The sequence below is a fragment of the Macrotis lagotis genome, chromosome 4, assembly GCF_037893015.1.
Source record: "Macrotis lagotis isolate mMagLag1 chromosome 4, bilby.v1.9.chrom.fasta, whole genome shotgun sequence".
Taxonomy (NCBI): Eukaryota; Metazoa; Chordata; class Mammalia; order Peramelemorphia; family Peramelidae; genus Macrotis; species Macrotis lagotis.
Genome location: NC_133661.1, coordinates 7,803,445 through 7,830,216, shown reverse-complemented (window position 1 = coordinate 7,830,216; position 26,772 = coordinate 7,803,445). Strand labels below are relative to the sequence as shown.

Sequence of the window (26,772 nt, the reverse complement as noted above, 5' to 3'; positions counted from 1 at the left end):
TCATCTTAAGTCCTCAATGTTTCTTGGTAGTTGGACTTCCAGATAGTTTATATGTTCAGTTGTTATTAAGAGTGGGATTTGGGGGCAACTAGGTGGCCCAGTGCATAGAGCACCAGATCTGGAGTCAGGAGTACCTGAGTTCAAGTCCAGCCTCAGACACATAATAATTGCCTAGCTGTGTGACCTGGGGGCAAGTCACTTAATCCCATTGCCTTAAATAAATAAAAAAAATTTTAAAGGGTGAACTTTTATTTTCTATCTCTTCCTATTAGATCTTGTTAATAATTTAATGGAAGCCTGTTGTTTTTATAATCTTACTCTACCAAAGTTATTGTTTCAATTGTTCTTTTTACTTGACTATCAAGAGTGCATTTGCAAATAGTAACAATTTTCTTTCTTCTTTTCCTTTGCTTATTCATTTAATTTATCTTGTTATAAGTAGTGATAGTAGTGACAATGAATTTCTTTACTTTGTTCTTGAATTTATAGGAATGGTTACTAGTGTTTCTTCATTAGAGATAATGCTAGTCCTTGGTTTTAGATAGATATTATTTACCATATGAACAAAAGGTCCATTTATAAGAATGCTTTTTAGCATTTTGAACATAAATAATTTTAGTTTTGTAAAAAATTCTGAAAGGCAATATAATCATATGATTTCTATTATTTTATTATTATACACAGTCTGCTTTGGTTGTCCTAATGTTGACCTGCTACAGCATTCCTGCTACAAACTCAGCCTAATCATAGTGTGCGATCATTGGGAGAATGTCTAAGTCTTTTTTCTGTTAAATTTTCCTATTCTCCCCTTAAATTTGAGGTGGTTTTTTGTAAGGGATGTTGGAACACTGGGCTTTGTTGTGTGCCCTTACACTTCATTATCTTGTTGAGTTTGTTGACATGACTGTTTTGCACAGAGCCCCAAGTACATCCTTCCCATGCAGTATAGTGCTTGTGCTCCAATTATTTCAGACCACTGAAAACACTACTTCATAATCCTATAGGTTTAAGAAATCCTGAAAATGCACAGCATTTGATCATACTTTTGAATGAGTCAGCTTGTACTGAAATTTCACCTCCTCCTCCTTAAGAGCTTCCCTGACCACTGTAGCCTGAAGTGTCCTCTCCCTCCTCTGAACTTTTATAAACACTTAGCTGTGCAATTAATTCACCATGTGACATTTCTTCCCTGCTGTCTTCAAATTTGGCTTAAATCTTTTTTATTGATCTTTTCTCACATTTATGTCTTATTTTTCCAACTAGAGTAAAAATGTCTTGAAGTCAGGGATAAAGTCTTATGCTTCTTTGCATTCCCCAAACATCTGGCCCATTGACTTTCACAAAGTTCTATCAAAATCTTTTAAATTGAAATGAATAAAAAAGAATGACCTAAATAAGAAATTTCTGGAAAACTTACATTTTGAAGTGAATTTCAATAGTAACAGTAATGATAGTAGGTAGCATTTACTGAACATTGTCAAAGTTTGCAAAGAGCTTTACATATTTACCGTTTGATCCTCCCAGCAACCCTAGGAAGCAGGCGCTATCATTATTTTCTCATTTTATAGATGAACAAACTGATGCAGACAGAGGTTCGGTGACTTGCCGAAGATCATACAGCTAGCAGTATATGGGGACAGATTCACACTCAGGTCTTCCTCACTCCAAGTCCATCCCTCTCTCCATTACCATACTTAGCTTATGTATCATCTGGGAATTGGAACTGTCTCTCCATATAGAATCCATAAAACACTTGCCCTCATTAATCTCTAAAGATCCAGTTGTATTTATTATATGGCCTTTGATAAGATTGGCAATAACTTTGCTATTTATTCTGATAACGTATTCTATTATTTATACCAGTAATGAAACATTTTCATAGGGTTCCATTCCACCCATGGATCTGCACCCGGCCTTTGTCCCCATAAGCCTAACTTTCATCATGTGGATTGTGTACCCTAGTCGCTTCTGTTGGGATCTTATCTCTTAACCTTTAAAGTCTGTAAGGACAGGGACCTAGTCTCAGCTAACCCTCACATTTCCTCCAGCATCCCCCAGAGGCCTCTGCCCAGGGAGGTCATTAAGTATTTGTTCTTTCATTTCCTGCAGTGAGCGGTTGTTTTTCCATTTCTCTGCTTCATCTTCTGTCTACTTAACCGGATTCAGACATGAACACACAACTAACAATTTAATAGTCCAAAAAAATCGAATAAGCAGTTTTGTAATTCTAGAAGTCTATGTCACCAAAATATTATGCCTAATCATTACTATTCTGCCTAATGACTCATTGCTTGTTTACTATCGGTGATGGTGATATGCTCTCTGTTGTTTATTTTTTCTTTTGTTTGACTTTTCTAAAAGATTGATTTGACTTGTCAAGAAAGCTTAAACTTGGTTGACACAACTGTAACTGATATACTGGATAAAACAGTCTCATTTACTCCCTTCAAACCCCTGGTTCCCAGCCTATGAGCTGCAGAGCTATAAAAAAGGAGTCTACAGATCCATACAGGAATCTATAATAAGCAAATACGTTGAGCTGAATGAGGATGTTGGATCTAGAGTTGGAGTGTTGAGAAACTTTGCCTCAATTTCCGCATTTGTAAAGTAAGAATTAGTCATGTATGCCTCCCAGGTTGGTTGTGAAGCTTGAAAGTGATAATTCATGGAAAAATCCTATTAATATTCTTATTATGGGCATTGTCATTATTATTTCACTAATCTAGAAGGATCGATCTTTTTATTAGCATGAGGACCCACTTTGTAAGAACTCCCTCTAACTATACACATCATAACCTTTCTTTGACACAGTCAAGTTACAGAAAGATGAGATAGCTTGTCCATGGTCATAGACACTAGAATGTACCTAAGGAAAGATTGGTGCTTGAGTCATTCTAACTCTAAGCCCAACACTCTGTTCATATTCTCATCCTATTTCAATTGCTGTTTCAGTTGTTACTGATATAAACTTCCTTATTGGGGGCGGCTAGGTGGCGCAGTGGATAAAGTCAGAAGTAGCTGGGTTCAAATCTGGTCTCAGACACTTAATAATCACCTAGCTGTGTAGCCTTGGGCAAGCCACTTAACCCCGTTTGCCTTGCAAAAAAAAAAAACTAAAAAAAAAAAAAAAAAAACAAAAAAAAACTTCCTTATCCTAGAAAAGAATGGGAGCCATGTTTGTGGACAAAGAGTCAGTGGATTGATTGATTATTTTTATTCTCCTAAGATTGTTTTGATATTGGGAAACACTGACTTCTATCTCTCTTGATCTCTACTTTTAAAAAACTTACCATATTTTCAGACCAATACTAAAGGATTTAAATTTTTTTAACTCTAAAGATGTGATTTTTTAACACCCAAATTTATAACCAGAAAAATATCTTCTGCCACTGCTATGTCTCTTGCCATATTATTTATGATTGACCTCCCATACAGTAAAATCCTTAACCTTCTCCAATCCAGGCCAAAGAGGGCAGCAGGGGTGGTAATGTTTTAAAAACTAGACTCATACAGATCAAAAAGAACTAAGTTCAAATCCTATCCTCAGCTACTATCTGAGTGACCATGGAAAAATCCCTTAATCTTTTTTGGCTTCAGTTAACAAATTATAAAGTGAAACTGGTAAGCTTTAAGGTCCATATCTATGATTTTATGATTTTACAATCCTTATATACATTTCTCAGCATGCACCAACTGGGCAATGACAAAGGACAGTATAGATTCAGAGTGTTTGCTTTCAAAGCTCAATGTGTGGGTATTTCATGTGAAGAATCAATGCAAGATCTCTTAATCTCATTGACTGGTATAGTTTGCTTTTGTAAAACTGGCTATGGTGGGCAAAGAGTCTCTTTGACTCTAAAAACCAAGGAATTCTCATTTTTTATAACTCAGAACTTCACTGTGCATTCCTGATTTTCTCATCATCATGAGAAAGCAGAGCCCAATTAAGTCAACCCTTTGACACTAGTTCATCCAGGTGGCTGTTTATTGGAGAGCATTACACATTGGAAAATATCCATTTTCTTTGTATTCTGGGTTTTCTTCTATTGTCAAATGGAGAGAAATAAAAGGAATGTACTCCATTAAAGATTCACATGCAGTTGTTTATGAATACCCATAATGTGCAAATTAAAACTTTCAAGGTCACAGGATGTTGCAACTAGAGGAGACTTTAGAGCTAAATGAGACTATATCCCTCATTTTATGTATAGGAAAACTAAGACCCAGAGATAGGAAATTATCTTTCCAAGGTCATACAACTAGCAAGACTCAAACTAATTGAGGAATCCCATGTCACTGCAAAATATCTTCAAATATTTTATTTATTTTCTTTTTAAATGTTTTTAATTTAATATTTAATCAATTTAATGTTGAAGACACATTTTCTGCTTCTTAAAATCAGTTATCCCAAGTATCCAATATGACAAAGGATATTTTTTACAGAGGAAAAATATTAACACAACCAAATTGAAAAAAATATCAGCACAACCACATTGAAAAGAATCTGAAAACACATGCCATATGTAACACCTGGAAACTCCCTACCTCGATTAAGGGGGGAAATTGGGCAATATCTTCTCATAGCTTTTCTTTCAAATCCCATTTGATCATTTTAATTTTGTCAATTGCTTTGTTTTTGTTTGATGTGCCATTGTTCTTTCTATTTGCATTGATGTAGTTATCCTATAAATATATATATATATATATAATTTTCTTGACTCTACTGACTTTATTATGTATTAATTCATATAAATTGTTTTATGCTTCTTCTCTGAATTCATCACATACATCATTTATCAAAGCATAAAAATATGGGGCAGTTAGGTGGCACAGAAGATAGAACACTAACCCTGGAGTCAGGAGGAGCTGAATTCAAATCCAGAGTCAGACACTAATTACCTAGCTGTGTTACCTTGGGCAAGTCGCTTAACTCCATTGCCTTGCAAAAAAAAACTAAAACCAAAGCACAAAAATATTCTATTACATTTTTGTACCACAATTTGTAGCCATTCCCCAACTGGTGAACATCTACTTTCTTTCTCATTCTTAGCTATCATATAAAAGTGCTAACTATAAATATTCTGTAGTTTATGGAGGCTTCCATTTTATCAATGATTTCCTTGGGGTATAGCCCAGTACTGTGAACATTATAATCATTTTATTTGAATAATCCCAAATTGTCTTTCAATTTCCCCAATTTTCACAATTTCACAAATATTGTATTAGTGTCCCTATTGTTCTACAACTTCTTGAATAAACACTGTTTCCCTTTTTTTTTTTGCCATTTGTCATTGTTTGAAGGTTATAAGGTGAAACCTCAGGGCTGTTTTGATGGATTTATTATTTAGTGACTTGGAAATTTTTTTCATGTAGTTATGAATGCTTTGTAGTTCTTTATAGAACTGTTCAAATTTGGCATAATATTTAAAGTGTAGATTAATTTTGTCATTTTTATCATACTGGTATGTCCTAACTATGAACAACGAATATTCACTAAATGATTTGTTGCTCTTTAAGGAAGACTTTGTCACTGAATCCACATCAGTTTTTAGAGTGCTTTGGGAAGTTGATCCCTAGGCATTTTATACATTTTGAACTAATTTGTAATGGAATCTCCTAATGTTACTTTTAAAATCAGAGGTTGTAGACCCAAGATTTCATTTGTGTGAACTCTTGATGTGACTATGCCCTCAAGAAATGCAAATGCACATTTTTTCTGTGAATCAATAATACATCAAATCACCATGCACTTAATTAGGGTTTACTATGTCCCAGAAACCATGCCCCTATGGAGAAAAAAAGGCAAACAACTTTTACTCTTAGGAATTCACAGTCTAATAGGAGAGACATTATGCAAACTTCTAGAAACAAATAAGTTTTACATGCAATATTGGAGATAATCTCAGGAAAAAAGTGAGTTGGATCAAGAGGTGGGTCTCTGGTGGCTTGTGTCCTACTTAACAAAGCACATTCCCTTTCAGACCTAGCCACATTAGTGTATTTCCTTGCCAGTGGCTTCTGGATTTGCTGTCCATTGGCAAAAATCACAACCTGTGCCTTCTCATCCTGTGGGATTCTTATCCAGGTTCTCAGGTAGCGTTTCTCCAATAGTGTGCCCAATATGTTAGCAAACTTCTATATCTTCAGAGATTGTCAAAGTAGTAAAGGATCTCACAGGTTATTTTCTTCAACTCACAACTATTTTTTTTTTAAAATCCCTTCTGGAGCATACTTACTTGGTTCCCCAGCTTTACTTGAGGAGAGATTGAGGAGAAATCCTGAGGTGACATTTTGCTTCTGGGTAAATCTACTTGTCAGATTTTCCTATATTAAGCCTAAATTTTCTGCTTTTGAAATTTCTACCACTATTACCACTTCTGTATTTTAGGACCAAGCATTTCTATCCAGCCATTTACAAACTCCATTGCCTTTAGTCTAGCTATGGTCCTCAAGGAACTCATACTCCTTACATTGAGATCTTGTCTTTTGTTACTGGAACCACTTTGGAATCTGATAAATGACATTCAACCTTGTATTGCACAGAACCAGGCTACCACATCATTCTCTGGAAATTTCCAAAGGATGTCACACTCTACACCCTTTTTATTCTTGTTCCCCTAATGTTGTCTTTCCCCGCTAGGGATAAAAATTCCTATCCTGTCCTCTTCTATTTGCATGTTTAGTTCTTAGCTTACTATCCTATATAGTAGGAATTTGAATGCTATAGCACTGATTCATTTGAATTCTTCTTTTGTTTGGCAGCCCCTGATGTATATGATGACAGCTTTCATGGCCCCCCCCCAAGCTTTACCTTACCCAGGATAACCGCCCTCAGCTCCTTTAACTGATCTGCATGTGGCAAGAACAGGACACTCTGCATGATCCAAGTTGCCCCTTCTAAATCATCTATGGCTATTAAATGTCAGTTCCATTCAAACTTCAGCAAAGACTCATTAAATTCTCATTGTGATTAAGACATTATGCTGGGGGTCAGCTACTGGCCTAGTGGATAGAGGACTGGCCCTGGAGTCAGGAGGACCTGAGTTCAAATCCTGCCTCAGCCACTTAATAATTACCTAGCTGTTTGATCTCGGGCAAATCACTTAACCACATTGCCTTGAAAAAAAAAGACACTATGCTTGGTATTGGTGATACAAAGTAAAGTCTTGCCCTCAAGGGTCTTGTATTTTACTGGAGGAAAATAGGCTTGAATACAGATATAAGAGAAGCCCTGGAGTGATAGTGACCAAGTTAAAACACATTTATAAAATCAAGAAGCTACTGCTGAGTGTCTCCCTACAACCCTCCTCACTACTTTGGACTTGGTCCCATAGACTAAAATGTCCAAGTGGGATGAAAGGAGTTCAAGAATGGAATAGTAAAGACATAAAAGGAAAGAGTTCATGAGGCAGAAAGGGGAGTTTCTCTGATCAAACCAATGTATAGTGCAAGGAATTTACCAGACAGGTTAGATTTTTAAAAGAAAAAAAGATGAAAGTTGTCAGGCAGAAGAGGATGATCGTACAAAGGAAGGCAGGTAGCATGACAAAGGATCTTGAGTTCATATAATATGAGAATCTCTTGCAGGAACTGGACATATTAAATCTGGAGAATCTAAGGAAGAAAGACAATTGAATGAGAATTTCAGGTTTCTGAAAGACTATATTATGAAGGAAGGATTAGATTTATTGTTTGACCCAAGAGGGCAGAACCTGGGACAGTGCAAAGAGGTAAACTGATGCCAGTGTTAGAAAAGAACTTTTTAATCATTAGAAAGACCTCTAAGTTCAAATACGACCCTATATACCTATTGTATGACCCTGGACAAGTCACTTCACTCTCCTCAAATCTATCAAATGAGCTGGATAAGGAAATGGCATTCCACTCCAGTATCTTTGCCAAGAAAATCCCAAATGGGGTCATGAAGAGTCAGACTCAATTAAACAACTGAATAATAACTTATAGAGATAACTAAATGATTACCCTGAAGTCAAATTGATGTTATAAAGATAGATTGCTGTAAATCCTTTGGGTTTCCCCTGCATCTTTTTCTGAGGGATGGACTAAAACCTGTCCTGTACTCAACATGAATTGTGACCTTGAGTCCATGCATGAAAGGCCTTTGTATTTGCAGAATTTTGCCTGAGGGTTGAAATAAAGTTTGCCTTATGACAGACGTGTTATTTCTATCTTGATTGCCAAAATTTTAGATGGGGACTCTTGGATCCACATGGGTGGAGCCATAGGCATAAGTTACATTTGAGGACCCTCAAGATTAGGAGAAAACAAACCAAAAAGATGTGCTTTGCAATTCTAGCTGTAGTGGCAAAGAATTGGAAATTGAGGGAATGCCCATCTCGTGGGGAATGGCTGAATAAATTGTGCTAGCTGAATATGTTGGAATGCTATTATTCTATAAGGAATCCATGAGAGATGGGACTTCAGAGGAGCCTGGAAAGGCTTGCATGAACTGATGCTGAGTGAAGGGAACAGAAGCAGAACACTGTACATGCTATCAGCAACATTGGATAATAATCAGTTGGGATGGACTTGCTCATTTCAGCAGTACAACTATCAAAGACAATTCTAAAAGACTTATGATGGAAAATACCATCCATATCCAGAGAAGGAACTGTGGAGTTTTAATGCAGACCAGTGTTTACTGTGTTTAATTTTTAAAGGTTGTCTTAGGTATTATGATTTTTTTCTCTCTCTAATGTTTCTTTTCTGTTTCAATTTGATTCTTCTTTCCCAACATGATTAATATGAATCTATGTTTAGCATAGTTATACATCTATTGCCTACATTAGATTACTTTCTGTCAGGGTGAGGAGAGAGGGAGGGAGGGAGGGAGGGAGGGAGGGAGGGAGGGAAAAAGTAAAATCAAAGCTTTGCCAAAAGTGATTGTCAAAAACTACCATTACAAGTAGTTTGTTGAAAAATAAATAAAATATTAAAAAGAAGACCGCAAGATTGAATTCAGACTGTGTAAACCCAAGGATTGGGGTCCTAGACAACAGATGAGGTATGTATATATACACAGAGAGAAACTTTACACACACACACACACACACACACACACACACACACACACACACAGAAATATTCATAATAATAATTAGCCTTTATTGAACATACTTCATAAATATTCTATCATTTGATCCTACTACCAACCTCAGGAAGCAGCTGCCATGTATACCCCCTTTATACAAGTGAGGAAAATGACACAAACAGAGGCTAAGTGACTTGTTCAGGGTCTTACAACTCCTAAGTATCTGAGGCCCGATTTGAACTCAGATTGGGTTTATTTCCAATTTAGCATCACCTAGTTGCCTCTTGATGAAAACACAAAAATTAATGAATATCCGTGTAATATCACTCATGAATATGGAATACAGATGCAATTTCCTTTCATGATTAATTTGTAATTAGTAGGGAAAGCCCTCAGCAGCATTCCGTTTTAGACTGCAGCAAGTTTCCTTGTTGAAATCAGCATAGTTTTAGCAGGATAAACTGGAAGTGGACAGACAAAGCATACCAGCCTTCTGGTCATCTTCAAAGCCATCCCTTTCTGAATTTGAGCCAAGAACCATTTGTACCTGGAGTGACACAAGGTCCCTGGATTTTGAAGCAGTTAGTCAGCAACTGCCGTTAGAAGCCTGCAAGAAGGTAGGAATTCCATCACATGGAAAATGTTTGCATTTTGTCTTATGGAAAAGAAATATATTCCTATTGCTTACCAAGGGTGCAACAGCATAATCCAAAGTATGCAACTGCAGTGATGGGGGCAGATTCCAAGAATGCATTGTCATAGAAAGCCCAACCTCATTTTATGTACTCTGAATTATTCACTGAAAATGTAACCTATGCTATAGAATGAATGGACTAGCTTTGTTTGCCAAGAATTAAAAGATCATAAAGTTGGAACTGGAAGGAATCTTGGAAGTCTTCTGTCAGATCCCCTCACTTTATGGCTGCTGCTGCTAATAGTGATGTTTGTCCTTCATTCTCAAAGAAGACCATGACATGAAGGGAGATAATGCCATGAAAAGCACATGAATTGGATTTGGGGGGGGGTGGGGCTGTGCTAAGTCACCAGCCTCACTTTCTCCTCCAGAGCCATCTGTCTAGGGGCCAATAGGAATCAGGAAGACTGGAGATGACTTTAGATGCAAAGCAATCAGGGTTAAGTAATTTGCTCAAGATCACAGAGCTAGTGTTAAGTGTCTAAGCCTAGATTCCTGTCCTCCTGATTTCAGTGTCAGTGCTCCATCCATTTTGACACAACAGAGAAGAAAACTGAAGCTCAGAGAGCTTAAATGCCTTGCCCAGCTTCACTCAACTAATGTCAGAGGCTGGATTTAAAGCTAGAATTTTCTGGATCTGCTTCCAAAACTCTATTCTTGACAACATGCCAGACTTTTAAAGTCCTGGCAATCAGTTTTGTGTAAATTAATGAGGACTACCTTCTCAGCTTTAAAATGACAATGTGATGAATTTTGTTCTAAGATATAAAATATGGCAAGCAGTGTGAATGTGGTAGTGAGGGGTAATTGAGAGGAAACTGAGTTAGTAGTCAGGTAGTCAGGATTCAGATCCTGCATCTGAGGAATGCTGGTGGGGTGACCTTGTTCAAGTAACTTACCTTAGCAGTTTTCTAAGGCTGTGAGTTGTAAATATTTTTTCTATCCTTTTTTTGCTGGTGAAATAACAAGTATAATCAATCCCTCTTGCATCATCATCATCATCATCATCATCACTTGCTTAGGACTTTATAGTATAGTATCCTTAATCTTGAAGTATTTCCCAAAGCAGTTGCCTAGATTTAACCTGAAACATTTGGAGAATTCAATTCACATTTTAGCTTGTAAAGATTAATAACTCCTGTCAAAAGCATTGGTTTTTTAGGGGTTTTTTTGGATAGGGATTCTTTTTTGAACACAATTGTGATTTTAATGGTGATGGCGAACTCCTGGTGGGGAGATTTTTTTCTACCAAAGCAGGAGAGAAATTCACCATCTTAGAAAATTGCTTGGAACAGTGTGAAGATGTGACTCATGCCAAGTCACTCAGATTATCTATGTCAGAGGTAGAATCTGATTGTGAGACTGGCTCTCTATCTGTGACACGATATCCTGAGAGCTAAAGAAGTCCCTGAGAGGTAGATTAGTGATGAAAAGTGATGAAAAGTGTAGAAGGCACGAATAGTCTCAATATTTCAAAAATGAGAGGCTATACAAGGCAATTATATTGAGCAGAGATTCTTTAGAAGAGGGAAGGGATCCTGTCTCTCAATGTGTCTGTCCATTGCTCTTAAATGTAACAAGTCCACTCCGAAACCATGGCTTTGGAGTCTTCTGTATCCTGGTTAGTGCCTCACCTTCACTTTTCAGCAATAGCAGAAGTAATTGCTCCCAAGTGCACAAAGGACAGCGTCTCCTTTCCCCAGGACCATGGACAGCTGCCTGGTTCAGGGGCTATTGGAGTCCCAGAATGGAAGTACCAGAAGAAAGCCAGGTTGCTCATTGGTTTGTTCTGCCTCTGGAAACCCCCAGAGATGGCTCCCTCCAGGTCTGGGACAATGACTGTTTTTAAACAACCAAACCAGCTGTTCCTTCCCAGCTAGAGTTGGGGGAGGAAGCAAGTCAGGCAGCCACAGAGAATTGTGTCACTTCTTCCCAGGTGGCCTCCGCCTCGGCTTCCATCCTCCCACTCAGGTTCTCCCCTGCTCAGGCTCTGCTCTGGGCAGCATCCTGAGGGTGGATGCAGCTATTTTTCTACAAAGCAATGTATGCCAGACTTAGGAAAGGAATTCCAAAGGATATGTTTGTTCTCACTTGGACCCTTTCTGTGCAAACATACATATGGTGAGTTCTTTCCTCTTTATATGCAAAGGACCAAGGAAACTTCTGAAATGCTCACATGCATCCTCTCTGTGGACCTCAGGTACACCGGTGGGGAAACTGCATCTTCTGTTTCCAGTTCTCTCTCCTGGGTCCCACTTTACAGCCCAGTAGAAACCTAGGGAAGGGAGCCAGTAAACTGTCTATATGCCCCCTCCCCCCCATCATATTGTGAGCTCCTTGAGGACAAGGGATACAGAGAAAAGAAAAAGACAGCCCCTGCTAGGTATCTGGTTCCTGTTGGAATATTATAATGTGAGCAATGTGCTCAATAAATACTTATCGATTGATTGATTTAATTTGATAAACTGGAACTGAGTGCATTCCAGAGATTCCAGCAGAGTATCTCTAGCTCACTTCAGGCAAGATTTTTAAGTAAGTGGTATTGCAGTTAGTCATAGTTGGGGAGACAAGAAGACTACATCCCTCCTACCCAGGAGCCATGTGCCCCTGAAAACATGGTGCCAGTTTCTGTTGTCTTTCCTTTTCCCTGATCTTAGGTGAATGAGTACCAGAAATATAATGGATGAGGTTATGATCTTCTGAGCCCCTAAAGGTCAAGAAAGCAATCAGAAGTACCTTAATACCTGGAGTATGGAAAAGTCACTCAGTGTCTTTGTCTGATGGAGACCAGCACTTAGGGATACCTTGCTTGACCTAAATGAGAAGGGAATTGATTCATTAATCACAACACTCTTTCCTGCTAGGAGCTAGCCCAGCTGAGCAAAGGAGAAAACTACCCTTGGTGATGCTTATTTCAAATCAAACTTGGTGGACATTCCATTAAGAGAGAAAATGATTCCAAGAGTCAGGAGTCAGGAGTTACTTCATGGAAGGAGTCTTCCTTATAGCTGTGCTTTGTCACCACTATGTTTTAAGCTCCTCTCCAGGAAAGTGCAGGTATCCCAGTGTCAGGGTAATGTTTTGTTTTGTTTTGTTTTTTAGTTTTTGTAAGAATGTTTAAACTCAAAGAAAACTATTCAACATCACATTTATACAAGTCTAGGCTCCAAGCACTGATGTTGAAGAGGTCAAAGTTGTTTTTTTATTTAATGTTTTTATAATTTCTCCATTTACATGTAATTTTTACCATGTTTTTAAAGCTTTGAATTCCAAATTCTCTCCATTCCTTCCTCCCTAACCCCCTCACCTAAAAAGCTAATAATCCAAATAGTCAAGCAAAACATTTCTATAACAGTCTTGCTGTGAAAGAAAAACCTAGATTTAAAAAAACTCAATGAAAATAAAGTAAATATGGTGTGAATACTTATAATAATAAAGTTAATATATAATAAATACAAATAATAAAATAAAGTAAAAAAGAATAATTCAGTCTGTATGCAGACACATCAGTTCTTTCTGAGGATGGACAGCATTTTTCATCATACAGCCTGCAGAGTTGTCTAGGAGCATTGTATTGCTGAAAATAGCTGTCATTTACATTTTTTTTTTAGGATTTTGCAAGGCAAATGGGGTTAAGTGGCTTGCCCAAGGCCACACAGCTAGGTAATTATTAAGTGTCTAAGACCGGATTTGAACCCAGGTACTCCTGACTACAGAGCTGGTGCTTTATCCACTTCGCCACCTAGCTGCCCCAGGGCAATGTTTTCAATCAAATACTTTAAAGTTGAGGCTAGTAACTCAATTGGAGACTATTACTTTTGCTTAGGGGATGGGGTAGTATTTTGTATCTCTGTCCTTGCTATAATTTCTTGGCAAATATTCATTTATGAAAGCTAATAACTGTTAAATGGTTGCTCTCTACTTGGGGGGATCTGAGACTATTTGGGGGATCCCTCAGAAGTCCCCCAGAATCCCAAAGGGAGGAATAATGAGCCTGTCTCTGGGCACTTAATCTTCCAGGGGGAAGGTAGTGCATTAAGAAATAGGAGGGGTCTCAGAGTTCAATTCATTTAACCCTTTCATTGTGCAGAAAACTGAGGTAGAGAAGATAAATCCTTGGCTGAGTTCACACAGATGAGTAAGGGTAAGAGCCAAGGGATAAAAATCCCTTCCACTGAAGCCAAATATAGATTTCTCTCCATTCTAGCAGACTGGGCCAGTTTCTTGCTTATTTTTAGAGAAACAGAGGCTCCCCAGACCCTGAGTCCTAGGTTCCCAACTTGTCACTAGACCAAAAACCCTCTCCAGAAGACCTGTCAAGGATCCTTCCCCCCTTTGAGCCACTTGGGGCACATCTTCATGCTTGGGACATTTCTCATAATTGGAATGGAATGTTGCCTCTCTGAAGTTTTTTCGTTTACCAACCATGAGGCTGCTCTTGGAGGCTAAGAAAAACAATCCTAATCCACCTTCTATATGACAGCCATCAGAATGTCTAAAGATGATTATTATGTTTTCCTCAAGTCTTAGTCCTTCAGGCTAAACACCCACATTTTTTGGAATGATCTTCATGTGCATCGAAGACCCTTCACTGCTCTGGAGTTCCTCCTTTGGTTGTTCTCCAGTTTAGCAATGGCCTTCCTAAATGTGGTGCCCAGAAAGGAAGGACTCCACAAGTGGTGCCTAGAATTGTCATCTTCTTAGCTCTGGAAGTCTAGTTACTCTTCATAGCTTAAGTGCCCATTCATTTCTTCTTTCTACCCTCAGTCCCGCCAGGTTGGGCTTCTGAGGCAGCAGATTTCTGTACACCATGCCTCGGCTGGGGTCTCACCCAAGACTATCTCTCTGCCAGGTTATCTACCTGCTCCCATTCCGAAGGTCCAGTCAGGGTCTGCAAATTGAGATTGACTCACCTTTGTTCTCTCCTGGTCCCACATTGTGTACTAGCTTTCCCCATTAGAGTATAAGCACCTGAGGGCAGGGCAGGATCTCTTCTTTTCTTGTGTTTTTTATCTGGAGTGCTTTTCATAGTGACTGGTGTTGTCACCTGTCACTGCTAATACATGGTACACTAGCAGGTCAGGTTCTCCAGAACAAATGACCTGATGTAGCTTTATATCTCCCTCACCTTGGACTTGGGAAACTTTTACAAAAAAAATACAAATCAATATTTTTCCAGTCAGTAAATCTCTATTTAAGTCCGACTGTGTTCAGATAACACACTAGATTCTCAAAGAGGAAGAAGCTGAATCTAAGACCACTGGGAAGATGGGGAGCTGTGATTTCTCAAGAGTAAACACTCCTGCCAGGAATTCTTTTACCCAATGCATTAAATACTTATCATCTGCATTAAACTTGAGGAGAACTTAATCTGGGAGATCTTCCTTGTTGGAGGTAAGAAAGAGATAGACATAAACAGAGAGACAGAGACAAAGGGAGAGAGAGGAGAGACAAGAGGCACAGAAAGACAGACTGAAGAAGGGAAAGAGAGAGACAGAGACAAAGTCAGAAAAACTGAAAGAGAAAGAGATACAGAGAAAGATAAAAACAGGAAGTTAGTAACAGACAGAGGGAAAGATACACACAGAGAGAGAAAGAGACAGAAGTATAAAGAGGAGAGAGAGAGAGCCAGAGGGAGGGATCAAGGGAAGGAAAGAAAAAGAGAAATAGTAGCAAAAGAAGAAAACAAAGACAGAGACAAAGAAAAAACAGAAAAAGTTTTTAAAAAGACAGACACAAAGATAGAGAAAAGTTCTCAAAAAATTACTTAAATTCTATCTCTGAGAGATTTGACTTTATATTTCATGGGTCATTTATGTAAGTAAGGTTGTCAGTTCTTTGCATCTGGATCATTTTCCTTATTCATTCTCATTCATTTTTAGTCTAAAGCAATCAGAAGGAATATTTTGATAGTTTTGTATTAATTTCTGAAATTAGGAATCTCAATTAGCTCCGAATCCCTCATGCAGTTTATTAAATGTTATCATTTAATCAGTTGGATAAATAAATTTTCTCATAATCTTATCTTCTCTCTGTGACTCTATCTTTGTCTCCCTCTCTTTTTCTCCATAGTTATCTACCTAATCTCCTACATTTAAATAAATTTCAAGATTATTGACTGTACTATTTATTGGAAGTGTAACCAACAGAAAAACTGGCATGAATAATTGTTTACAATGTTCCAGTTATGGTGAAACCCCCCCCCAACCTAACTAGACTTTTAACTATGCCCACAAATGCTGGCCTCCTAAATTCTGGAAGCAAATCATATTCTTTCAGGGTACCAATTACAGTCTCTTAAGAATTTGTCTAGTATCTTTACAAGAATTCTCTCAAATTTCTCTCATTTCATTCAGGAAATAAATGTTCTCAATCTTCCTTTTTTCTCTTTTCAGTCATCAATAATAACAGACTTTCTGAAAGATGGATTAAATTCCCTGTCTTCTCACAAACTTCTCAAAGAACCATCACTAAATGGTAATTGCATAGAATCCCATGTTCTAAGAGGGGAAGGTTTCTAAGTAAATTAATAACGTAAAGAAGATTAGATGAACAAGGCTTATACCAGCTAGTTAAGCCAGCAAAGGATTTACAAGCAACCATTTCTATAAATCAATTGATATGCTAATTACAGTTTCCTAAATCAAGTCACCTGAGGCAATGACTTCTGAGCTCCCTTCCAACTTGGAGTAACTCCATCTAGGGTTCTGATTTCACTGGAGAAATCCCAGTGAACTGAACTCTGCAACCTAGCTCAATTCGACTCAGTCTTTAAAGAATGAAGAGTGAATGTATCTTCATAGATTCTACACTTGATCTTGTCTTTCCTCTATCCTATCCTTCTCTCTTCTCTTACAGTTACCATATTTAGTTTTATTTTTCATGACTTTCTTCTCACCCTCACTTCCACCATGTTTCTTCATATGCCATCACAGATGATCTGGGCTTCTAGAAAGCACTTCTACTCAAATAGATCTCTGCTGCACAAATTGTCAAGTAGGTGCCCCGTGATGGATTGGGTGTGTCTGTCTTTCAGAGATTAGTCTATTAAGGGTAAAGAGATTCATGCTCAGATGATTGGTCAATTAATGACAAATCAGCCACAGCCATTCATACAGACTGATTGCTAAGGTATACAATAGTCTTGGAACAACCCTACTGGGAAATCCATAGCTTTGATTATATGGATTTTTGTCAACAAGGTGATAATATGCTTTTTAGTATGCAGTACAGATTTGCTACTACTTTCCTTCTAAGGAGCAAGGGTCTTTTAATTTCATGGTTGAAGTCACTCTCTGCAGTGATCTTTGAGTCCATGAATATAAAATATAACACTGATTCCATATTTTTTCTGACTCTATTTGCCGGGAAATGATGAAACCAGTTGCCAAAATCTTGTTTTTGTTTGTTTGTTTTTAGGTCAAACTTTAGTTATCTTTTACATTTGTTTTAAACTTCATCAAGGGCTTCTTAATTCTTCTTTCACTTTCTGCTCTCCTATTTGGGACACTTGATATTTCTTCCAACAACTTCAATTCCTACTTTTGCTTCGCCCTGCCTGGAATTTCACGTGATATATACCCTGCCTAGAAGTTAAATACATTAGGTGATAATATAAAGCTGCTTACTTTTTTCCAAACTTAAAGCAATACCTTGTTCCATGTTCAGTTCTAGCTATTGAGTACTGTTTCACATACATGTTCCTCAGAAGAAAAGTGAGATGATCTGATTTACCTTTCTCTTGGAGGATTTGCTAAATTTTGTGGTATTCCATACAGTCAGAGTCTTTATTGTATCAATGAAACAGAAGTAGATTTTTTATTTCTGGAACATCTTTGCTTCCTCCATAATCCAATAAATGTTGGCAATTTGGTCTTTAGTTCCTCTGCCTCCTCAAAAACCATCCTTTTCTTCTGTTATTTCATGGCTTACATAATGCTGAAGTCTAGCTTGCAAATTATCATTATAACCCTGTCAGCATATGAAATTAGCTCAGTTGTTTGGCAATTTGAACATTTTTTGGCATTGTCCTTCTTTAAACCTGTAATGCAGACATATTTTCCAATCTAATCGCACACAATACATTTCACTTTGCATCAGCTCATGTAAGTCTTTCCAGGGTTTTGTCCTTCTTTAAACCTGTAATGTAAACTTATGTTTTCCAATCCAATGGTAAATGTTGAGTTTTACAAATTTGTGGACATATTGAATGTGGTATTTTAACACAGTGTCTTTTAAGAATTTTAGTTTAGCAGAAATTCTGTGACTTTCAATGACCTTAAGGTTGGCAATGCTCCCTAAGGCTCACTTGACCTCATTTTCCAGGATTTCTGGCTCTAGATCAAAAACATCATCTAGATTAATGATGATGTTAATATCCTCCTTCTGTAGTTTTTAATGTATTTTTGCCATCTCTTCTTAATCTTTTCTGCAGCCCCTACCATTTTAGGTTTTCTAATCATTTTTTATTATTTTTACATGAAATGTTCCCCTAATATCTGAAATTTTCTTTTCTATTCTATTGTTTTTTCCCTATTTTTTGTATTACCCATTTGAAAAAAACTTTATTCTTGTTGTTCTCTGGAATTCTACATTAAGTAGGATATATCTTTTCCTTTTTCCTTTCCCTTTTGCTTTCCTTTTTCCTCAGCCATTTGTAAAACCTCCTCAGACAGCCACTTTACTTTCTTGTTTTTCTTTTTCTTTGTTGCTGTCCCCATACAGTATTGTGAACTTTTGTCCATAATTCTTCAGACATTCTGCCTACCAGATCTATTCATCACATTCACTTCATGTTCATAAGGAATGTTATTTAGGGCATACCTATCTCTTTGATGGTTTTCCTTACTTTCTTCATTTGGTCTGATTTTTTGCAATAAGAAACTCATGATCTCAGTCACTGTCAGGTCCATGTCTTGTTTTAACTGACTATATAGAACTTTTCCACCTTTGGCTGCAAAGTATATAAATAATCTGATTTCTATATTGACCATCTGGTCACATCCTAGTGTTAGAGTCATCTTTTGGGCTGTTGAAAAAGAGTATTTGTTATGACTACCAAATTATATTGACAAAACTCTATTAAGCTGTTCCCCTCTTCATTTTGTACTTCAAGACTAAATGTGCCCATTATTCCAATTATCTTTTGATTTCCTACTTTAGCATTCTAGCCCTCTATGAGAAATATGACATTATTTTGGGGAGGGGGCATTATTTCTACTAGAAGATATTATTGCTCTTCATAGACCTAATCAACTTTGACCTCTTCAAAAATAATTCTGAGGTGCCACAGAGGACAGAGGAGGAAGATAGCAAATAAAGGTGAGACATTCATGCATTGTTGGTAGAGTTTTGAATGGATTCAGCCATGCCCAAAGGGCTGTGAAACCATTCAAACCCTTTGACCTAGCAATGCCATTAATAGCTCCTTAGAATAAAAATAGATTTTTTTTTGCAAGGCAATGGGGTTAAGTGGCTTGCAAGGCCACACAGCTAGGTAATTATTAAGTGTCTGAGGTCAAATTTAAACTCAGTTCCTCCTGACTCCAGAGCTGGTGTTCTATCCACTGTGCCACCTAGCTGCCCCCATAGATTTTTTTAAATAAGGAAAAGAACCTATAATTGCAAAAAATTATTTATAACACCTTTTTTTCTGGTGGCAGGGAGTTGGAAATTGAGGGTTGCCTGTCAATTGAGTAATAATAGTTGGACAAATTGTAATGTATTATTGGGATGGAATACCATAATGCTAAAGAACATGATGAGCAGGATGCTCTCAGGAAAGCCTGGAAAGACTTACATGAGCTGATGCAAAGTGAAATGTATTGTGCAACATGTTCAAATGTAAATGACAGCTATTTTCAGCAATACAATGCTCCTAGACAACTCTGCAGGCTGTATGATGAAAAATGCTGTCCATCCTCAGAAAGAACTGATGTATCTGCATACAGACTGAATTATTCTTTTTTACTTTATTTTATTATTTTTATTTATTATATATTATTATATTATATTATATATTATATATTAACTTTATTATTATAAGTATTCACACCATATTTACTTTATTTTCATTGAGTTTTTTAATCTAGGTTTTTCTTTCACAGCAAGACTGTTATAGAAATGTTTTGCTTGACTATTTGGATTATTAGCTTTTTAGGTGAGGGGGGTAGGGAGGAAGGAATGGAGAGAATTTGGAACTCAAAGCTTTAAAAACATGGTAAAAATTGTTTTTACATGTAAATGGAGAAATTATAAAAACATTAAATAAAAAAACAACTTTGACCTCTTCAACATCAGTGCTTGGAGCCTAGACTTGTATAAATGTGATGTTGAATAGTTTTCTTTGAGTTTAAACATATATCATTTGGTTATTTTTGAAATTATATTCCATTATGGATTTTGTAGCTTTTATTGCCTGTGAGGGCTACTCCATTTCTTGTAAGGGCTTCTTGCCCACAGTAGTAGATGTAGTTGATCACCTGAATTAAATTCACCCATGCCCATCCATTTAAGTTTGCTGACATCCAAGATGTCAATATTTAATCTTTCTATCTCCTGTTCGACCACCTCCAGTTTACTTGGTTCATAGATCTTCTGTTCCTGGTTTCTCTGCAATATTGATCCTTGCAGCATGGGACTTTCCTTTTGTTACTAGACACATCTTAGCTGAGCTTTCTTTTGGCTTTGGCCCAGATGTTTCCTTAGTACTGGAACTACTTGTAGTTTTCCTCTGCTATTCCCCAGGAGCATATTGGGCTCCTTCCTCCCTGCGGGGCTCATCTTCTGATGTCATCTCTTTTATTATTTTAGAATTGTCCATGGTACTTTCTTGACAAGGGTACTGGAGTAATTTGCTGTTTCCTTCATTTTTATTAGAACTCTCTAGTATGATTTGACTGTCTTGGGTAACCATGCACAGAACAGTTCAAAGTTTCACTGAACTATGCAAGCACTTCCATCTTGACAAGTCAATGAGGGACTAAGTATTCACACCGTATTCATCTCAAAATTTCTTGTTCTCCACTGTTGCTTCAATAAGTAAGGATTTCAGAGGTCCACATTATCCGTGCATTTATGTCAATGAGACAGAGATAGTGACAGATTTCTGGAGCATCAAGAGAACTGCATTTTCTAATTTAGGGATAAGGGCAGAAATAAGGAATTGGTGGAGGACATTTTGAAATTTGGGCCTTTTTCCTTTTGGTTCTCATCTGTTTTTCTGGCAAAGTCATCTAATCTATAGCCGTTACAAACAAGACTTGGGAAGTGGGAGGAACCCAGATCAAGCTTCATATTCATCCAACCTAAGGTGACAAATAGGTTCAGCAGAGGGGAGGAGGCAAGAAAAGGTCATGGCCTTTAATCACTTGCCTCTTGGTCATTAAATTCCTAGTTTCTGAAGTAACAAGCCGGGGGTCTCTTCTATTGCATTAAATTTGGAATCAATAATTCAGCTTCAGAAAGCTCTGCCACTTTTTGCTAATCAATCTGGTCTTGGATAAGTGACTTAAGCTCCATAGGTCAGAGTTTCCTCATTTGTAAAATGATGAGTTTTGAGTAGATGGCTAAAGTTCCCATCAGTTCTAGAGCTAGGATCCTAAATTACTAGATGATCCCTCTGGGCCTCAGTTTTCTTCTCTATAAAAATGAGTAAATTGGACTAAAAGGTCTGCAAGGTCCCTTCCAGCTTTAGATCTAAGGTCCTGCGGATCCAATTATAAATTCAGTTCTATTTTACATCATTTATTTTAATCAAAACCATTTAAAAGAATTTGGATGAGCACCAGCATCGAGAAAGAATTCCAGTTCTTAGCAACAAAATGCACTCTAAAATTTGGCCTTCATTTCTTTGTTCTGGTGATATTGCACAGGTTAAATTGCTCCCTTGTCCAATTTTGTTTTGTAGTGACCAATAGGACCAAGGCTGGCATAACCTGACATCCCTGGCCAAAATCATTTCACAATCTTGACAATGGAGCCAACTTTTCACTCCCAATAAGGCTCAATTTGGTCACCTCAGCTTCTGCAAGACATTTTCCATTCTTTCAGTGGGATGTTCACTCTGATTTTCTGGGAATAGTTTGTCTCTTCACTCCTTTGCTGGCAAGACTTCCTGCCCTCTACCATACTGATTTGTCCATGTCATATTTTCTGCTGTTTACATAGATGTTCCTTGCTAAGCTAGCTCTTTTGTTGATCTCTTGAATCTATTTTCTCAAGTCGAGTTTTTTCATGCCAGAAACTTAAAATGGGGGTAAGGAAAGATTTAGATTTTCAGTGCTAAATTGAATGGAGAGCAGAGGGCATCAGGATGACTTCCTGAGGAAGGTGGGTGGGGCCAGAGACACTGATAGCTCCTATTATATGAGGCTTCAAAGTCTGACATATGCCTTTCTTCAAATGTATCTGAGACATAGAGACTAGAGGAATTGTGATCCACCCCCCATTTTATAATAAAGATCATGAAACTTAGAGAAGGGCACTATGGGTCCAATGTCACACAGCTCATCAGTTCCAGGAGAAGAATAAGGACCCAGGACTCTTCTGTTTTCTGGATCAGCACTCTCTCAAGAGAATTTAGATTTAAACTTACCCCAAATTGGTGAAAACAGGGAATAAAGAAGATAGGGGCATTAAAGATGACTCCAAGGCATTGAAAGTGAAACCAAGGATTATAAATGGCCAGTGAAATGAAAGTTGAGGAAACTTTGAGTTTATGGAGACAAAGTGCTTCTTAGATTCCTTGTCACAACCTGGAGATGATCTATGACTCATCCAAATTCTGCCATGTGGCTAATAAAGAGCATATTTTGAATTCAGCCCCAGTTCCTTGGAGAGCAACTTCATCATTCTTCCTCCTGCACCAAGCTGCTTTGAGAGAAGGGATGAAACAAGATGGTGGTATAAGAAGAATGCTTCTCAGGGAATAATGGACTTTTTGAGGGTTTTGTTTAAAAGAAAACAGGATAGTTTCTGAGAAATTAGTTGACCTAGTTTCTGAGAAATAAATTGACACAAATATAGAATATAGTTCTAGAAACTGATCTAATTTCACTTGCCATATATTCAAAATACACAACTGGAATTAGATCCTTAAAGCTGCTGAATAAAATAAGTTTTCTTTTCTATCCTTATCAACTGCTGATCACATTCCTCATGTGACCATTTCAAACTTTCTTATCTATTTATTGTGTCACTCCTAGCCCTCCTCCCCACTCATCCCCCCTAGATTCCCTGAGAATACTGGGACTATCTATCATAAACTGATCATCATGACCTCCATTGCTCCAAATGCCTCAACCATACCAGTTGCTCTCTTAGCCTCCCCTCTATTGCATTGCGTTCAAGCAGAAGTAGAAGAGTCATCTTGCCTTCTACCCTTGATCTCAATCCTTCTTCACAATTTCAGTGTGATGTTCATAGTTTCACCCCCTTGGAACCAACAGAACAAGTCTAATCATGTTTTCTTGTGACATTTCTCAAATATCTAAAGACAGTCCCTTGAATCTCAGTATCTCCTCCTGCTCAGGTTTTAATACTACTTCCCTCAAACATTCCCCTTTTGTCATGACTTTAAGACCATTCACCATCCAGGTAGCCCTCCTCGAGTACTCTCTGTCTTATCAGCATCCTTTCTAAGACATGAGGTCCAATCTTAAGCATATCACTCCGAACTTATTCCAACCAGGGCTGAATCCAGCAGGGCTACCACTGAACTAGACCTGGGTACCAAGCTTTAATGAATAAGTTCATAATTACATTCACATTTTGAATTTCCATTTTATACTGTCAACTCACATTGAGCTTGGATTTCACTAAAGCTCCAAATATTTTCCAGATGAATTTTTTTCTAGCTGTGAACCTAAGGGTATAATTTTACATTTATTCCTATTAAATTTCATCTGATTATACTCAACCCAGTGTTCTTGCTTGTCAAGATCTTTTTGAATCCTGACTTTGTCAGTCCTTCCAAATATGTGTCATCTGAACCTTTCAGAAGCATGGCATCTGTGCCTTTATCCAAGTCATTATTAAAGTTAATGTTAAAAAGAGTATGGCTAAGCATGCTAAATACTGGGGACACTCCCTTGGAACTCTCCTGCCAAATTGACATCAAACTATTAATAACTATTCTTTGGATCTCACTATTTAAATCAGTTTCTAAATGCACTTGATGATTCCATCTAACCCATCTCTGTCTATTTTTCTTAATAACAGTATTAGGAATTGGTCTAATGCTTTGCTAGAATCTAGGTGGCTATATATGTAGATAGCAACCTTCCATCAACTAATTGGTGACAAAAACTATAAATAGCCACTATCAAATCAACTTTTAAAGTCAAATTCATTTTCAGTAAGGAAAAGAGAGATCTTGGACTTGAGAATAGAGGAATGGGGTGTTAAGAGAACTGGGTCTCAAGAGAGCTTCTTAATCCTGCTGAGTGAGAGAACAAAGCCACAGGAAGGAGAGGACTTCATCTAACATCTGGATGCTGCTTATGGGGCTAGCACATGAGTCATCTGATAACTTCTTATTTTAAATAATTTTAGTAGAGTGGGAAGCATAATTGTTTACTTGCTTAAGGATTAAAAGTGCTCAGTTAAAATGAATGCCGAAGCTCTCATCGTTTTCCCCTAGTTGTGGCTTTGCCAATAACCACCTCAAAAAAGGAAAGGCAGCTAGTCTGACATGAATGATAAAACTAAGCTGATCCTTTATGATTATTCCCTGCTTCCATTACCAAATGTTCACCAACTAACCCTTCAGCAGATTTCTATGCATGAATTCTCTATTCTTATTTTTTTAACTTCACTCTACTTCTCCAAAACAAAACAAAACAAAGTTAGGCCATCATTTGCCCTTCTCCAATTACATGATGTTGCTTTCTTTCTCCTGGTCCTTCAGAGTTCTTCTTGTTCCCTAGGGTATAGTACATCGGGGCCAAGTGACTAGAACTCATCTAGGGCATCTGGGGACTCTTGGGCTGTCTCCCTTGTTTTATTTCAGTGTTCTAATAGTCAATTTTGTTCTGTCTTTTCCAGGCAAAGATTCTCCTCAAAAGAGAAAACAGGCAAAAAAAGAGCTGTCCAAATCAGCCTTTTCCTATCATTCTCCATCACCATTGTTCCGGTCATCCTAAGCAGCAGGCCTTCCTATTCTACTTTCTTTCTTTTTTCCCAAATGCCCCTTAAAAGTTCATTTTACTGTCCCTCACCTTCCTTACCAAGCTCGGCTCATTCTGAGCATGGAATGATATTCTAAGATTGAGTCAAGAGTTTTGTTTTCCTCTTCTGGTACCTGACCTTGCTTTGGTCTTCTAACCTTGGCATCTTAAAAGCCAGGTCTATTAATTTTGCCTTTATATTGTTCCCTTGGAACAAGTCCTTTTTTTTTTCCCTCATCAAAATTATTTCTTTGTGGCTTCAGAATTCATTCCTTAGCATATTCTCTACCCTTCTGGTCTAGTTTCCCCCACAGAATCTTGACTATATTTCCTTTAAAATCTTTTCTCCAAAACTCAAGAGTTCCTGGTAAATTTTCCAGATTTTTTATTATTTTTTTTTTTTTTAGTTTTTGCAAGGCAAATGGGGTTAAGTGGCTTGCCCAAGGCCACACAGCTAGGTCATTATAAGTGTCTGAGACCAGATTTGAACTCAGGTACTCCTGACTCCAGGGCCTGTGCTTTATCCATTGCACCACCCAGCTGCCCCCAGATTTCTTCGTCTCCTCATTGTTCCTATCATTTCCAATCTAGGAATCAGCCAGATCTAGAAGAGTGGTTGTTCTTGGGGCAACTTTTAAAAAATGAAATTATCATTAAAGCAAATTAAGAGAGAACAGTTCATCTGAGTTTAATGAAGCCATATTGGTTTTTTATGATCACGATTTCTTCTGAATGACCAAGGTCTTTGGAGCCATGAGAGAATGTGTCAACTAGTAGGAGGACAACTGTTGCCCCAGTCTTCTTCTGTAAAGGAGAATGGTGTAAAAATGATAGGCCCATGAATTCAAACCCTGTCAGCATTCTAGAATTCATTAAAAAAAATGGTTAGTGATAGAACACCCACTCCGGAGTCAGGAGGACCTGAGTTCAAATCTGTCCTCAGACACTTCATAATGATCTAGCTGTGTGCCCTTGGGTAAGCCACTTAACCCCATTGCCTTGCAAAAAAAAAAAAAAAAAAACTAAAAAAAAGTGGCTAGTGAATGTTTAGAAAAGGAAGTAGTGACGTATCACTCTGGTGTCATTAAGCACAGCTCACATCCAACTAGCGGCTTTTCATTTTTGAAGCTATAATGAGAAAAACCAGAACTGGGGCAACAAGATAAGGGCAACACGATATGGTTGACATCTGTTCTAGAAGCTGTCTGGACAATTGCAATTGCTCATAACTATTATGATATCCCTCTATGCCAGGCTTGGAAAAAGTTTCCCAAACTCTTCTTCTCTTTCCTTCTTCTTGCCTTGTGGTTGAAGTACCCTCTGATCACCTTTTTATTTTTTATTTTTTGCTTCTTCCATACTTTTTTTTAATTTTGCTTTTGCCATCCTTGATCTAAACACAAAAATTCTCATCTCCATGATTCTCCCTTCTTACATCTGAATTTTGCCCTTGAGGATATCTTCTTACTATGTGACTACATTAAGTTGGTGGAGTTGTGGGTTGATCCAACCATTCCGGAGAGCAATTTGGAACTCTGTCCGCAGGACAATAAAACTCTGCATATGCCTTGATCCAACAATACCACTACTAGGACTGTATCCCACTGAGATCATAAAAAAGGGGGATTAAAAATATTCCTAGCAGCTCTTTTTGTAGGAGCAAAGAATTAGAAATTGAGGGGATGCCCATCATTTGGGAAATGACCGAACAAGTTATGGTAAATGAATGTTATGGGGTACTATTGTTGTGTAAGAAATTATAAATGACCAGACTTTAGAAAAGCCTGGAAAGACTTGCATGAAGTGATATTGCGTGAAATAAACAGAATCAAGAGAACATTGTACACATTAACAGCAAC

The 26,772-nt window shown here is 37.6% G+C and overlaps 1 long non-coding RNA gene across 2 annotated transcripts in view; it reads left to right on the top strand.

The window, feature by feature from the left end:
* The window catches only part of LOC141522955 (uncharacterized), a 70,021-nt gene that overhangs the window by 20,070 nt on the left and 23,179 nt on the right, over window positions 1-26,772 (top strand). Inside the window, exon 3 of one of the 2 annotated variants that reach the window (XR_012478266.1) lies at window positions 6,763-6,896. The exons of the other annotated variant lie outside the window; for it this stretch is intronic. This is a non-coding gene — a long non-coding RNA (uncharacterized LOC141522955). Of the gene's footprint in view, window positions 1-6,762; window positions 6,897-26,772 lie in introns of those variants that run through there. 2 annotated transcript variants of the gene reach the window in all.